Raw genomic sequence first — 16,963 nt, forward strand, 5'->3', positions numbered from 1 at the left:
TCTGCTTTTTTTCCTTTCTTTTTTTTCTTTTTTTTTTGATACGGAGTCTCGTTCTGTCGCCCAGGCTGGAGTGCAGTGGCGTGATCTTGGGTCACTGCAAGCTCTGCCTCCGGTTTCACACCATTCTCCAGCCTCAGCCTCCCAAATAGCTGGAACTACAGGTGCCTGCCACCACGCCTGGCTAATTTTGTGTATTTTTAGTAGAGACGGGGTTTCACCGTGTTAGCCAGGATGGTCTCGATCTCCTGACCTCGTGATCCACCCGCCTCGGCCTCCCAAAGTGTTGGGATTACAAGCGTGAGCCACCTCGCCCGGCCTTTTTTTCTTTTCAAATATGATAATGCATTCAGTCTTTTCTGCCATCTTTATGGCTCTTGTTGCCCAGGCTGGAGTACAATGGTGCAATCTCAGCTCACCGCAACCTCCGCCTCCCGGGTTCAAGCGATTCTCCTTTCTCAGCCTCTCGAGTAGCTGGGATTACAGGCATGCGCCACCACGCCCAGCTAATTTTGTATTTTTAGTAGAGATGGGCTTTCACCATCTTGGCCAGGCTGGTCTCGAACTCCCGACCTCAGGTGATCTGCCCACTTTGGCCTCCCAAAGTGCTGGGATTACAGGCATGAACCACTGTGCCCAGTCTTTTTTGTTTGTTTGTTTTTGTTTTTGAGACAGAGTCTCGGTCTGTCACCCAAACTGGAGTGCAATGGCATGATCTCTGCTCATTGCAACCTCCGCCTCCCAGGTTCACATCATTCTCCTGTCTCAGCCTCCCGAGTAGCTGGGACTACAGACACGTGCCACCACGCCTGGCTAATTTTTTGTATTTTTAGTAGAGACGGGGTTTCACCATGTTAGCCAAGATGGTCTCCATCTCTGGACCTCGCGATCCGCCCACCTAGGCCTCACAAAGTGCTGGGATTACAGGGGTGAGCCACCGCACCCAGCCCAAGATCCATCTTTACGTTTGAAAAAATATATTCCACTTCACAATAAAAAGGCTGAGTATTGCAATTTGAAAAACTTCCAACATACAACATCAAATGAATACTGTTTGGCTGAGAAAAATTTGAATTGACATGTCACTTTAAAGAAAAAATGTTGGCCAGGCGCGGTGACTCACTCCTGTAAGCCCAGCACTTTGGGAGACCAAGGTGGGCGGATCACCTGAGGTCAAGAGTTCGAGACCAGCCTGGCCAACATGGTGAAACCCTGTCTCTATTAAAAATACAAAATTAGCCAGACGTGGTGGCGCATGCCTGTAATCCCTGCTACTCGGGAGGCTGAGGCAGGAGAACTGCTTGAACCCAGGAAGTGGAGGTTGCAGTGAGCCGAGATTATGCCACTGCACTCCAAACTGGGCAACAGAGACCCCGTCTCTGTCGAAAACAAAAAGTGGGATAATTAAAAAAACAAATTTGAACCCCGTCTCTACTAAAAAAAATACAAAAAATTAGCCGAGCGTGGTGGCGGGCGCCTGTAGTCCCAGCTACTCGGAGAGGCTGAGGCAGGAGAATGGCGTGAACCCGGGAGGCGGAGCTTGCAGCGAGCCAAGATTGCGCCACTGCACTCCAGCCTGGGCGACAGAGCGAGACTCCGTCTCAAAAAAAAAAAAAACAAATTTGAGCATTTGGTATTTGGGTGTCTTAGAAGCCATCAAAAGAAGAGCCAAAGGTTTAGGCAGCTCAGAGCTGCAGGGAGCAAACCTCGGCCTTGGTATTATTCTAACCAAGGGACCAGCTGAAGCCAGTTAACCAGTGCTTAAGTTACTTAGCTGACGCAGAGCCAGAATTGCCCAGGTGTGCACAATGGAAAACGCTTTAACCTCCTCATCCTTACCAGCAGCCTGGCCAGCCAGCTACATTGGCGTCACCTGGGACTAGCTAGGAATGCCATAAAAGCTGGACCCACCCTCAGCTCAGGGAGACAGAATTAAGCGTTGTCTCCCATCTCCTTGCAGTCCATTCGCAATAAAGCTTTTTTCTTTCATGGAAAGCTGGTGCCATAGTGTTGGCTTCTATGCGTGTCAGACACTGGGCCCATTGCTGAGTAACACTATGTCATCCTGAGCTACACTCACTGCACTGGTAGCTCCTTGGGATTCCAGGACCGAATTAGAGCAGGCAGCAGGCAGAGTTTGATGTGGCATCCTTGCTCCAGCATCCAGAGAAGGTGGGTTTCACAGAGTGGGAAAAAGTGTATTTCAGAAAGGGAGTTATTCACTACTAGCCATTTCTATAACCCCGAGCAGGTCATGCAACCAAGACAGTTCACCCAACCCCACCAACACCCGCCTAACAACACTGTGAGGAGGCTGCAGGCTCCCACAGAGCTCGCCCTCCCCCCGCAGGAGAAAGCGGCAGCCGGCACTGGCCTCCCTAGCCCTGCTTCTACCACTGCTGCTGGCACCAAAGGTGTGGGGAAGAGGGTCGGGGTCTCAGAGGTCAGCCACGCTTCCTGAACTTTGTGGAGCGCAAGCTATGCTCGGGACAGTGGCCATGGAGAGGAAGTAAACGATGCTGCTCCCGCCTCAGTAAAAACTATAAACTAGGTCACAATGTTGGAGTTGGAATATTATAAGTGTTTGTAGAACTGATGAAAATTAGGAGTGGTAAAAGAGGAATACTAAAATTTTAAAAATCATAATAAGCCTCACGTAAAAAGCACACAGAGTATCATTCTGGTTTTTTTTTTTTTCTTCTTTTTTTTCGAGACCTAGTTTCGCTCTGTCGCCCAGGCTAGAGTGCAGTGGTGCGATCTCCACTCACTGCAAACTCCGCCTCCCAGGTTCACACCATTCTCCTGCCTCAGCCTCCCAAGTAGCTGGGACTACAGGCACCCGCCACCGTGACCAGCAAATTTTTTGTATTTTTTGTATTTTTAGTAAAGACGGGGTTTCACCGTGTTAGCCAGGATAGTCTCGATCTCCTGACCTCGTGATCCACCTACCTCGGCCTCCCAAAGTGCTGGGATTACAGGCGTGAGCCACCACCCCCGGCCCATTCTGGTTTTATTATGCCATGTAAAAAGTGTTTCCAGGCCGGGCTGTAGTCCCAGCTACTCAGGAGACTGAGGCAAGAGGATTACCTGATCCCAGGAGGTCGAGGCTGCAGTGAGCCGTGATCATACCACTGCACTCCAGCCTGGATGACAGAGTGAGACTGTCTCAAGAAAAAATATGTATATATTTCTGCAAATGCCTTGTGCACAGCCTGTGCCCCTTATTTGTGCCCCTGTACCTGAGATCATTCAGACAGGTTGGATTCAGGTTCCAGCTGGAGCTACTGCTCATTGCCTGTGTGGCCTCAGGCAAACTCCGTAACTTCTCTGGGCCTCGGCTTTCTCATCTCTAAATTAAGACCTCCAGAATCTCTCTCAGCTCTATAATTCTATAGCTAATGGATTTGTAATGAACCTAAATTGCATCATCCAAAAATAAACTGTGAAGCAATTGTAGGATGATAGATGATAAATTGCAGATGTATGTAAAGGACATGAATTCATCTCTTGTAAGCCTGATACCTAACAAAGGACCAGGCATTTATGGTAGGTACTCATATCTTTTAATGAATTTAATTAAATAAGGATGCCAATTAAAAAATAATTTCCTAGCTCTTGGTAAAATAGAGTAAGGGATATCTTTAGTGACTATATTACCAATTACTCTATTACTAATGACAAGGAAATGAGAGAATAGTTTCTGACTGCCTGGCCAGGCCAGATGGAAGGACCATGCTCAGTGCAGCTATTGTGGCCAAGGAACCTGGTAGCTCTTTCTATTGCCAGAGTAGAAATTTGATTTAGCCTGTCCTCCAGAGCTAATCAGTCTGGAGGCAATGAGTCTCCCATAACTGAATTCCAAGATACTGATACTTAACATAGACTCAACTGGGTTAATTAACAGAAATAAGCCTGTTAGGTGGACCAGATATGAGACATAAGAAACTACAAAGAAAAGAGCAAATTTTTCCCAAGCCAAAGATGGGAAAGACAAGAAATTAGACATTTCAATGGAAGAGAAAACAGAGAGCTGGGCACACTGGCATGTGCCTATAATCCCAGACTCAGGAGGCTGAGATAGAAAGATTGCTTGAGCTCAGGAGTTCAAGACCACCCTCAGTAACATAGCAAGAGCCCTTTTTTTTTTTTTTTTTTCGAGACGGAGTCTTGATCTGTCACCCAGGCTAGAGTGCAGTGGTGCAATCTTGGCTCACTGCACCCTCCACCTCCCAGGTTCAAGTGATTCTTCTGCCTCAGCCTCCTGAGTAGCTGGGATTACAGGCGCGTGACACCATGCTTGGCAATTTTTTGTATTTTTAATACAGATGGGGTTTCACCGTGTAGCCAGGATGGTCTCAATCTCCTGACCTCATGATCCTCCTGCCTCGGCCTTTCAAAATGCTGGGATTACAGGTGTGAGCCACCGCACCGGGCCGCAGGACCCCACCTTAAAAAAAAAATGAAACGAAAAAGAGAAAAACGATGGAGAAAGATCAATGAAACCAAAAGCTGGTTCTTTGAGAACTTCAATTAAATGGACAAACCGCTAGCCAGACTGATCAAGAAAAAAATAAAGGAAGAAGATACAATCAATATCAGGAATGAGAGAGATGCCATCTGGTCTTGAACTCCTGGGCTCATCTAAGGGAAAAACAGCAGAGATGGAGGAGGAGGGATTGATTACAAAAAGTCAGGAGGAAACTTTGGGGGGGTGATGGATCTGTTCATTTTCTTGATTGTGGTGATGGTTTGACTGTGTGTATATATATATATATGTTAAAACTCATTGGCGAGGCTCGGTGTCTCATGCCTGTAATCCCAACACTTTGGGAGGCCGAGGCAGGCAGATCGCGAGGTCAAGAGATCAAGACCATCCTGGCCGATATGGTGAAACCCTGTCTCTACTAAAAATACAAAAAATAGCTGGGTGTGGTGGCATGTGCCTGCAGTCTCAGCTACTTGGGAGGCCGAGGCAGGAGAATCGCTTGAACCCAGGAGGTGGAGGTTGCAGTGAGCTGAGGTCACGTCCATTGCACTCCAGCCTGGTGACAGGGTGAGACTCCATCTCAAAAAAACCTCATCAAATTGTGCAGTTAATGTGAAACTTATCAATAACCTCCAAATTATGTAGACATAATATTATGTGGAGACTTTATACTTCAGTAAAGCTATAATAAAAGTTTCTGGCCAGGTGCAGTGGCTCACGCCTGTAATCCCAGCAGTTTGGGAGTCCGAGGCGGGCAGATCACAAGGTCAGGAGATCGAGACCATCCTGGCTAACATGGTGAAACCCCGTCTCTACTAAAAAAATACAAAAAATTAGCCGGGCGTGGTGTAGGGGGCCAGTAGTCCCAGCTACTCAGGAGGCTGAGGCAAGAGAATGGCGTGAACCGGGGAGGCGGAGCTTGCAGTGAGCCGAGATTGCGCCACTTCACTCCAGCCTGGGTGACACAGTGAGACTCCGTCTCAAAAAAAAAAAAAAAAAAAGCTTCTAAAAATTCTATGCTAGCCACACGTGGTGTCTCATGCCTGTAATCCCAGTACTTTGGGAGGCTGAGGCAGGAGGATTTCTTGAGCCCAGAAGGCTGAGGCTGCAGTGAGCCATGATCGAACCACTGCACTCCAGTGTGCGGGACAAAGTGAGACCCTGTCTCAAAAAAAAAAAAAAAAAAAAAAAACCTGGGCACGGTGGCTCATGCCTGTAATCCTAGCACTTTGGGGGTCCGAGGCGGGCAGATCACCTAAGGTCAGGAGTTCAAGACCAGCCTGACCAACACGATGAAACCCCGTGTCTACTAAGAATACAAAAATTAGCCAGGTGTAGTGGCGGGCTTCTGTAATCCCAGCTACTCCGGAGGCTGAGACAGGAGAATCACTTGAACCCAGGAGGCGGAGGTTGCAGTGAGCCGAGATCGTGCCATTGCACTCCAGTCTAAGCAACGAGCAAAACTCCATATCAAAAAAAAAAAAAAATTCTAGGCTAACTCTCAGAAAATAAAGACCTAGTTTTTCAATGACTGAAAAGTATCCAATATGATACATTAAATCCTGTCTCGAAACCATTGATAATTATTAGAGTGCCTGGGCTTCCGGGTGTCATGAGGAGAGCAGTTGCAGAGCGAGGCTGCATACCTGGGGCTGGCCTCCCTTCCCCTCCCCTGCCGCCCTGCCTGCCCTGCTGCAGGAAGCGAGGCCCGGCTGTGCTCACTGCACCAGGCCTGATGATGGCTGGGAGCATTCAAGGAGCCACCCCTACCTGTGCCTGGGGCGCAGTTGGTCTTGTCTTAAACTCAATTTCTGGTAGACCTGGAGGCTGGGCTCAGCCTCAGTCTCCCTCCCCCTCTCCACCATGTGTGTCAGGCAAAGAGGTTGGGCTTCCCCGCTATTTTCCTGCCCTGAGCTGAGCATCAAGCTGAGCCTCAAAGATCCTGCCTTTCTCCCCACGCTCCCCTCTCTCCAGGAGGGGAGGGACTCTCCGCCGATGTCCAATATATGGTACATACGCATACACATATACCAAAACAAAGATGTAGCTGCTGTCACTGCTGACCACAACACCCTTCCGGTGTCCCTTCCCACCTGAGCTGTGCCTGCACTCGCCAGCCCCCTTGGGCAGATCGCCACTGTCTAGGAGTCAGGCTTATACCCATCTCTCCCCACCTGCCTACCCAACTCTCAGGTCCCAACACGCCCAGCAGTTGAGCCAACACAAGTTGATCTAAGTTCATCAGAAGGTGAGTGTTTGACTGATTCTATAGTCGCCACACAGGCCCACCCTCATCTCATGCAAGTGACAGCCCCAACTCCACTCCTCATCTCCCAGCCTGTGAACCGAGGCAGCCATGGAGCCTGGAAGGAGAACAGACTCCAGTATCCACAGACGCCCATTCTAAGAGGTTCTCATGGGGGGGTCAAAAGAAGCTGACATCTACCCATGTGGGCCCTGTCAGGACACAGTATCTTTTGGGGACCCAAGAAGACACTGTGGGCCCCAGGCTTCCTGGATCCCAGAACTGTGGCTGGCCCTGGACACAGAGTGGCCTAGGAGATCCCGGCTGTGTGTCTCATCGGGGCCCCCAGGACACATTTCCCAGCTGTCCTCTCTCCTCCCCGCGCCTGCTCCCTGCTGTGCTGCTCTGCTCCTCCTGACGAGGGTCACCATGCTGTGTGGGGCCCCATGGCACCCACATGACCTTTCGGGCATATTTCCCTTCTCCAAGGAGACTCCCTCCTCTGTTTATGGTACAAACCTGAGTGGGACATCCGACCGGCCCGACTCACCTTCGGCACCAGCCTATAGGTCTCCCGCCAGCCTGTGCGGGAGCTGCCCTCGGGCCCGGCGTCCACCCGTGATCCATGCCGCGTGAAGGGCCAGGGTTTCAGGTGCGTGAGCTGCCCTCGGGCCCGGCCTCCGCCCGTGATCCATGCCGCGTGAAGGGCCAGGGTTTCAGGTGCGCGAGCTGCCCTCGGGCCTGGCGCCCGCCCGTGATCCATGCCGCGTGATGGGCCAGAGTTTCAGGGGTTTCCTTCCCCACAGCTCTGCTCATCATCTCTCTCCACCATTGAGATGCCCATCTGAGTCCCTTATATTTTGGTTTTTAAACCTCCCGGTTTCGTGCAGTTTTATTTCATCTTTAAAGGCTGACACATGGTTGTCAGCCCAGAGGCCCTGATCTGGAAGTCCAGGTTTGGGTGGCAATGGCGGTGGGGGTGCGTTGGGCCTCGGTGCCAGGGGCCAGCCTGGCGATCTAGACACCTCCTCCCTGCCAGGAGCCTGTGTTCACTCCAGTTCTTTCAAAGTGGCTGCAGGGGAGATGGGGATTAAACAGACAGGTTTCTCACTGCAGCAGAGGAAAGCAACCCTTGCTAAGCCCCTGGTTTTGTGCCAACTCCCTGCTGGTTTGGGGAAAGCTGATGAGGGTGGCCCGCCATTCTCTGGTTCTCAGGGCAAAGTTCAGAAGGTGGGTGCAGCGTCCTGGCAACAACTACCCCTGGCTGCTCCGTGGCCACCGTGGGAGTGGTTAATAAACACTCGGGCTGGCGGTGGTAACGCCTATCTTCCAGGAACTTAGTTCAGAAGAGCTTTATGACCTGGATGGAGTCGCCTGTTAAAGAGTAATGCACACCCCATATTACACTCGAGTCCCAGGAGTAAGTGTCCAGGGGAAGTGTTTATTTCCATGGGTGAACAAAGCATCCTTTGTGGGAGACTCTGCCAGCACCAGGCTCTCTGATGGGAACTGTCTGGCCTAGGCCTGGGGAATATGCAGCCTTGCAGCTACCAGTTAGCCACTTTGGGGGTGAGTTTATCCTACAAAGTTTATCCTTGCTGTTCCCAGAGTGAGGGATTGAGTGGGCTGGCAGGAAACCAAAAGGAATCTACCTGTCCCTCTCACTCCCCCCACAGGCCCACATGACGGGAAAGGAAGGCGGGATCCTTCTCCACATGATGGGGAAGGAAGGCAGGATCCGTTTCCACATGACAGGGAAGGAAGGTGGGATCCGTCTCCACATGACGGGGAAGGCAGGCAGGATCCATCTCCACATGACAGGAAAGGAAGGTGGGATCCGTCTCCACATGACGGGGAAGGAAGGCAGGATCTGTCTCCATATGATGAGGAAGGAAGGCGGGATCTATTTCCAATGACAGGAAGGAAGGAGAGATCCGTCTCCACATGACACAGAAGGAAGGAGAGATCCATCTCCACATGATAGGAAGGAAGGCAGTATCCATCTCCACATGGCAGGGAAGGAAGGCAGGATCTATTTCTGCATGGCAGGAACAAAAGGCAGGATCCATCTCCACAAGGCGGGAAGGAAGGTGGGATCCATCTCCACAAGGCAGGAAGGAAGGCGGGATCCATTTCCACGTGGCAGAAAGGAAGGCAGCATCCGTCTCCACATGATGGGAAGGAAGGCGGGGTCCGTCTCCACATGATGGGAAGGAAGGCGGGGTCCGTCTCCACGTGGCAGGAAAGAAGGTGGGATCCGTCTCCACATGATGGGGAAGGAAGGCAGGGTCCATCTCCATGTGGCAGGAAAGAAGGTGGGATCCGTCTCCACATGATGGGAAGGAAGGCAGGATCCGTCTCCACACAGTGGGGAAGGATGGCAGGATCTATTTCTCCATGGCAGGAACAAAAGGCGGGATCCATCTCCACATGGCGGGAAGGAAGGCAGGGTCCATCTCCACATGGCCAGAAGGAAGGCGGGATCCATCTCCACATGGCGGGAAGGAAGGCAGGGTCCGTCTCCATGTGGCAGGAAGGAAGGCGGGATCCGTCTCCACATTGCCAAGCTACACCTTGTGGTTTCTCTCCTCGTCTGGCACAAAGGCAGTGCTCATCCCTCAGTGTGGGGCCATGGCAGTACAGGTACCCCCATCTCCTCTGGGGCCTCACCACGTCTCACAGATCCTCCTGGAAGGGGTGCTACAGCTCTCCAAGCACTTACCCTGGGCTGCACCTTCAAGTCTGGGAGAGAGCTTTGCTAAAATACAACCCTCTGGGTCCAGCCCTGCAAACCTACCCAGCCCAGACCAGCCGAGGAGATGGGGAGCCAAGTGCCTGGAGGAGGGAGCCTGGGGCTGGCCACTGCTGGATGATTAAATTAAATTCCTAGGGTGGTGCGTGCAGGTAATCCCAGGTACTCAGGAGGCTGAGGTGGGAGGAGCACTTGAGCCCAGGGGGTCAAGGCTGCAGTGAGCCATGATCACACCACTGCATTCCAGCCTGGGTGACAGAGTGAGACCCCGTCACTTAAAATGCTACCCGGGCCGGGTGTGGTGGCTCACTCACGCCTGTAATCCCAACACTTTGGGAGGCTGAGGTGGGCAGATCATGAGGTCAGGAGTTTGAGACCAGCCTGGCCAACACAATGAAACTCGGTCTCTACTAAAGATACAAAAAATTAGCTGGGTGTGGTGGCTGGCACCTGTAATCCCAGCTACTCCAGAGGCTGAGGCAGGAGAATCGCTTGAACCTGGGAGGCGGAGGTTGTAGTGAGCCGAGATCACACCATTGCATTCCAGCCTGGGCCACAGGGCAAGACTGTCTCGAAAAGAAAAGAAAAAGAGAGAGAGAGAGGAGGGGAGGGGAGGGGAGAGGAGAGAGAATCCAGCTATGTAGCCAGGTTGGGAAGACCAGGAGTGAACCCCACGGGATGTGATGGGAATGGGGCCGTGTGGGAGGCAATGCTGGCTCAGACAGAAGAGGGTGCCACGGCACCCCAGTGCAGGAGCCTGCAGTGGACCTCGTTCCCTGTGAGCACAGGGTTCTGCCTGGTCCAGGTAACAGTTGCGTGAGGCTGGTCTTAGACAGTCCATTTTATCGCTTAAGGAACCCACAGGACGGCCGGGTGCAGTGGTTCAGGCCTGTAATCCCAGCACTTTGGGAGGCTGAGGTGGGCAGATCACCTGAGGTCAGGAATTCGAGACCAGCCTGGCCAACATGGTGAAACTCTGTCTCTACTAAAAATACAAAAATTAGCTGGGTGTGGTGGTGGGCACCTGTAATCCCAGCTACTCGGGAGGCTGGGGCAGGAGAATCACTTGAACCCAAGAGGTGGAGGTTGCAGTGAGCAGAGATCGCACCACTGCACTCCAGCATGGGTGACAGAGCGAGACTCCATCTCAAAAAAAAAAAAAAAAGAAACCCACAGGACCACACGTAGCCTGTCCAAGCCACACGGCCAGAGCAGGGGGCCTGGGGTGCGCAGGCCTTCCGATCACGACCACAGCTCTGTGGAGTAGGACCCCTCCTCCCTGGTACGGATCCTTTATGCAAACATCCCGAGTGACACAGAGGCAGAGCCTGTCTGCCGTGGTGCCATTGAGCCACCGAGCATTGGTGGCCTCCGAGTGGGACAGGTATAAGGTGGCCAAGTGGAGCCCAGCCCTGGGGAAACCAGGCCAAGGACGCTGTGCCAAGCTTGGCACCAGAGACACACCCTCAGCTCACCCTGAGTGCCTCTCCAGCCCCACCCTGGGGGCGCCCTGGCATCCGTGAGACACATGCCTGGGACTGGAGGTGGGTCAGCTGAGGCAGGCGCAATTAGGGAGAATGGGGCAAGGCCCATGACCTGGCAGGTGCCCTCCGTGTGGGGCCCTTGGGTGATTTCTGGCTGACAGGCAGCCCAGCACTGAGTCAGAAGGAAACCGCGCTTGGGGAGGCCAGAGGCCACTTCTGGGTGCTCTTCCCTCTCCTCCGGGAAGCTGCCCTAATTAGCACCTTGGCCAGAGGGCCTTCGTGGGAAGCACGGCAGCTTGCATCCTCGGCCCGCCCAGTGACCTGGCCTTCCCCCGCGTGCGCCTGGTCCTGACCTAAGTCCTAGAGGGTGGACACCCAGCCCCACACTGGTGTGGCGGTGAGGACCGATGATCTCCCGTGGGAGATGTGGGGAGCGGTGCCTGGCCCCACCCCCGGGCCCACCGGGCATGAAGGGGCTTCTGCCTGTCCTCGAGAGCAGCGCTGGCCTGGTCACCTCCAGCCCTGCACACCGACCCAGCCCGGGCCGGCCAAGGAGGCAGGGAGCCAAGTGCCTGGAGGGGGAGCGTGGGGCTAGCCAGTGCCTGGGTGATTACTCGGAGTCCCCGGAGCACTCAGTGTCGCACCCGCACTGCAGCCAGAATCCACAGGCTTCCCAAAGGCCTCGATCCCCCCACCCCCTCCACACGGGCTGTGGCTTTTGCCCCTGGGCCTGCCACGCCTTGCCTCATGCCCCGAACTGGCTCATCATGCCTGCCGCCTCAGCCCTCCCAGACCCTGGCCCTCAACGTGGGTGGCAACCTTTGACAAGTCACACAACTTCTAAGCCTTGACTTCCTCATCCACAAAACAGGCTTTTTCCCGTGGTGGACATCCACTGTGGTCTGGGGACCCTCTGCAGCTATCACGGGTCATAGAGTAGATCTCTACATACTGACACAGCAAGGGCTCCCAAGGGCTCCAGGGGCCAGTAGCCAATGGGAAAGCCAGCTTACATGATGACAGACACACAGCAATGCCACTTAATTTACAACATATGTGCACACGCATGCACACACGCACTTGATTTACAACACGCACACGCAGGCACATGCACACAGACACACGCACTCACACACAAATAAAACTACAGATTCTGGCCGAGTGTGGTGGCTCACGCGTGTAATCTCAGCACTTTAGGAGGCCGAGGCAGGTGGATCACCTGAGGTCAGGTGTTCGAGACCAGCCTGGCCACCATGAAGAAAACCCCATCTCTACTAAAATACCAAAAAAAAAAAAGAGAAAAAAAATTGGCCAGGTGTGGCAGCACACACCTCTAATTCCAGCTACTCAAAAGGCTGAAACAGGAGAACTGCATGAACCCAGGAGGTGTTGAAGGTTGCAGTGAGCCGAGATCGAGTCACTGCACTCCAGCCTAGGCAACAGTAAGACTTCATTTGACAAACAAAAAACAAACAAACAAAAAAAGGCTGGGTGCAGTGGCTCATGCCTGTAATCCAAGCACTTTGGGAGGCCAAGGCAGGTGGATCACCTGAGGTCGGGAGTTCAAGACCAGCTTGACCAACATGGAGAAACCCGTCTCTACTAAAAATACAAAATTAGCCGGGTGTGATAGCACATGCCTGTAATCCTAGCTACTCTGGCTGAGGCAGGAGAATCGCTTGAACCCGGGAGGCAGAGGTTTTGGTGAGCCAATATCGTGCCATTGCACTCCAGCCTGGGCAACAAGAGCAAGACTACCTTTCAAAAAAAAAAAAACTACAAATTTTGGTGGGTTTTAAGACAGGGTCTCATTCTGTCACCCAGGCTGGAGTGCAGTGGTGTGATCATAGATCACTGCAGCCTCAGCCTACTGGGCTCAAGCGATCCTCCTGTCTCAGCTTCTTGGGAAGCTGGGACCACAGGCACGCGCCACCAATTTTTGTAGAAATGGGGTTCTGCCATGTTGCTCAGGCTGGTCTTGAACTCCTGGGCTCAAGCCATTCACAGGCCTCAGAAAACTATGAATTCATATATGTCAGCACCACATGGGGAAAAGTCTGGCAAATATGCAGACGGCAAACAAACCAGGAGGGGCAAGACCAAAGGGTCTTGATCAAGATAGGCTTGAATTTTATTGGTAATGCTTTAATTTTTTATGAGTGTTCAAGAATTACTGTGCGATTTAAAATACATAAAATTTAAAATAGCGTCCTTCTGGCAAGAGCGTGCACAGGGTCAGGGCCTGGAGAGCAGAGCTGTGGCAGGAGCTGAGGCTGGGGAGGGTGCAGAGCCCGATTAGAGGGCAGAGGAGGAGGCTGCCTGGGCAGGACGGAGTGACACCAGCAATGGGCAGGGGAAGCCTAGGACCAGAGACATCCTTGGCAGGTGGGAGGGAACCAGTGCCCAGGCCAGGGCCTGAGGTTGGGAAATAGGTCCTGGCTGAGGCCTGACCAGGAAAAGCAAGTGTAGGAACTAGGCCAGAGTCACAGGATCCCGGCATTCACGGGCTGAGCCTACCTGTCAGACGCTCGCTGGAGAACAGTGGACACTGGGCACCTGAGGCTCGCCCTGATGCACCTGTGGGAAGGCAAGGCTTGCAGGCAGCCTCAGTGGGTGTGGGAACCAGAGGGCAAGAAAGGAAGGAGCCCCCAGTGCCACACAGCGTGGTGTTGCTGCATGCCAGGCTCTGTGCTGAGCTCCAAGCAGGCCAGGGAGCAGCCTTTCTCAGGATCCTGGCCAGGAAGCGTGGCCTCTGGGAGCCAGGCCGGGTGGGCCTTGCCCCAAGGTGGATACTGCTAACCCTACTCCACCTGCCCCGGGATCACGGCCAGCATTCGCAGACCAGCACACGCCAGCTCAGTTAACCTCACAGCAGCCCAGGAGGTAGACAAGGTCATCCTGCCCACTTTCCAGGATGAAGAAATGAGGCGCTGAGAGGGGAAGTGACCTGCCCACGGGCGCACAGCTAGCGTTCAGCGGAGCCTGCATTCGGACTCGCGGGCCATCTGAAGCCAGAGTCCCAGCTCCTAGCACCCCACTGTGCCACCCACCCCAAATCAGTGTGAGAACAGGAGCCCCCGCCCAGGGTCGGGCTGCAGACCCTCCGCCCCTCCCGCCTCCCAGCTGCCGACACTTTCTTGCCTAGACCTGCTGCCCGTGTAGCAGTACAGATGGCCGGTCTGGCATCACACAACACCAGGTTCAAGTCAGATTCAGCCACTCAGCAATGTGTGACTGAGTCAGCGAACTTCATCTCCACCCCAAGCCTCAGTTTCCTCATCTGCCAAATGAGGTTGTGATGTCCACATCAGCAGGCCATGGTGAGACTGCTTGAGAATGAACTGAGGTGACCCATGCTCCTCTGGATATTCCAATTTGAGACGGTGGGGTGTGTGTTGAGGGGAGGGGGTCAGCCCTAAAGTCAGGGCCAGGAAAACAGTCACAGCGCAGCCACTCTGCAGGCCTCCTGCCTGAGCTCCGGGCTGCCCAGAGGAGCCTTACACCCAGCCCGCCCAGAATGGGCTTTCAGGGGCCTTCCCGTGGGGGAGAGGGGCCCTGTGCTCCCAGTGGCCTCCTCTATCACTAGGGAGGCTCCAGGCCGTCAGAGCAGTTTTGGGGTCCACGCCCCCAACCCCATCCCCAGACCCACAGCAGGAGATGGCTGGAGAAACAAGGCTGGCCTGGGGTGGGTCCCGGCTGCCCCACCCAGTTGTCTAGAAAATACCCGAATTTTTGGTCAGCTTTAGGTCGGAAGGGACTGGGGCTCACTGAGTCTCTGCCAATGGCCTTGCCAGCGCCGCGTCTGAGGGACACCAACTGAATCCTTTTTGCTGTCGCCGCTGCTGATGCTGATGAACTGCAACTGGGCAAGTCACCGCCGCATCCACCAACTGGAGCAAATACCACCACCCACGCGGTGCTTAAGTGAACATGTACCGCCTTGGTAATCAGAAAATAACAACGGGACGCTTTACAAACAATAATGTAATAGGCCCGGTCCAGCTGGAGCTGACAGCAGATGATAGGAGCGTGCTGTGGGCGGGGCTTGGGGAACTCCCGGTGAGATCAGTGTCTCCGTGTCCAGGCCTGACCACCCCGACCACAGGCACTGGCGTTCCACCCACGGCCGAGCCTCGAACCTTGAGGAAGTCCACGCACTCCTCGGCTTCCACTGCAGTGCAGTGCCCTGCCTAGGGGCTGTACGGGCCCCCATTCTTCCCATCTCAGCCCTTTTCCCCAGGTCCCCCGCTGAGGCTATGGGGCGGCTGCCTCCGCCAGGAAGGAAAAAGAGACCCTGCTTCCACCCTGCCCTTGGTGTCCGGACGGCGTGAGTGGATGGGGCCCTCAGGCAGCACCCCACTGAGCCACATGCGTGACCCCTCAGTCCCAGACCAACGTGTGCCCTGGCGGCCTATTTCCCCCATGTACACAGAGGAGCTGGCAGAGCTGGGCACTGGACAAGGTGACTCACGCTCTCCTGGGGCAGAGCATTGAGGGCCACGGCCTCTAAGGGCCCACCAGCCCTCTGCAAGGCTGCGGCCCGGCCTACCACAGTGCCACCCCGGGGGGCTGGCTGGCTGCACCCTGCACACTCGTCCCAGCCCTGGGAGCTTAGACCCTCTAAGGGGCTTCCCAGGAGCCTTAGGTGCCACAGCCATTTGCATTGTATGAGGATTTGGGTTTAAAAAAAAAAAAAAGAAGGCCGGGTGCGGTGGCTCACGCCTGTAATCCCAATACCTTGGGAGGCTGAGGTGGGCGGATCACGAGGTCAGGAGATCGAGACCATCCTGGCTAACACAGTAAAATTCCGTCTCTACTGAAAATACAAAAAAATTAGCTGGGCGTGGTGGCAGGTGCCTGTAGTCTCAACTACTCAGGAGTCTGAGGCAGGAGAATGGCATGAACCTGGGAGGCGGAGCTTGCAGTGAGCCGAGATCGTGCCACTGCACTCCAGCCTCGGCGACAGAGCAAGACTCCGTCACAGAAAAAAAAAAAAAAAAAAAAGAAGACAGGGAGGGCGTGCCAAATCAAACACTGTGATATGCCTGGAAGTTTACATTTCACAGTGCAGCCTTTCACTTGAGAACCCCACGTGTAACTCACTGGAAGGTGGTAAAGGCTTACAGTTGAGGACTTTGGTGAGGGAGGCTCCAGGCATGGCCCTGCCTCCTGCTCTGTGCCTGCAATTCCCATGGGCCCGAACTTTGGCCTCAGCCCCTGTGCCTCTCAGCCGTGAGGCCCAGCATAGGCCCCGGAGAACAGACGGTGGACAGAGGGAAGGCCGCTGGGAAGCATGACAGGTGCTTCCTGTCCCTGCCAGGAGACCACTGGCTGTGATGTCACTCTTGTGCTCTGGCCTAGTGAGGACAGCTCTGGTCATGACCCACTTCCCCTCAGGTGACTCACCTGCACCTTCTTCTGCTCCTCAGGTCATCATCGAGCATGACTCACCTTCAGCACCGGCTGAGCGAGGCCCAGAAGACGACCGACTCCGTGGGGACCTGAGGTCAGGAGGCAAACATGCGAGGTGGCTCACGCCTGTAATCCAACACTTTGGGAAGCTGAGGCAGGAGGGTCACTGGAGCCCAGGAGTTTGAGACCAGCCTGGGCAACATAGTGAGACCAAAAAATATAAAAATCAGCCGGGCGTTACAGCACACGCCTGTGGTCCCAGCTACTCAGGAGGCTGAGGTGGGAGGATCACCTGAGCCCAGGAGGTCAAGGTTGCAAATCACAGCACTGCAGTCCAGCCTGGACGACAGAGGAAGACCCGGTCTCAGAAAGAAAAACAGAGACAAACATCACCAGGCCCATCCTGCAGGAGTTGGGAAGTTTCTTTTGCTGCCTGCTAGAGACCTTCTTCCTGCAGGGTGTGGCTCTTTACAGTTTGCACAGCTAGGCCCGCCCCCCCCATTCTCTCATGGAGGCTCCAGAGGGGCCCTGATGGCCTAGGCAGCGGGGCGGCCAGAACGCACTGCCAGTCTCCTAACTCTGAGCCC

This window comes from Nomascus leucogenys, chromosome 22a, assembly GCF_006542625.1.
Source record: "Nomascus leucogenys isolate Asia chromosome 22a, Asia_NLE_v1, whole genome shotgun sequence".
Lineage (NCBI taxonomy): Eukaryota > Metazoa > Chordata > Mammalia > Primates > Hylobatidae > Nomascus > Nomascus leucogenys.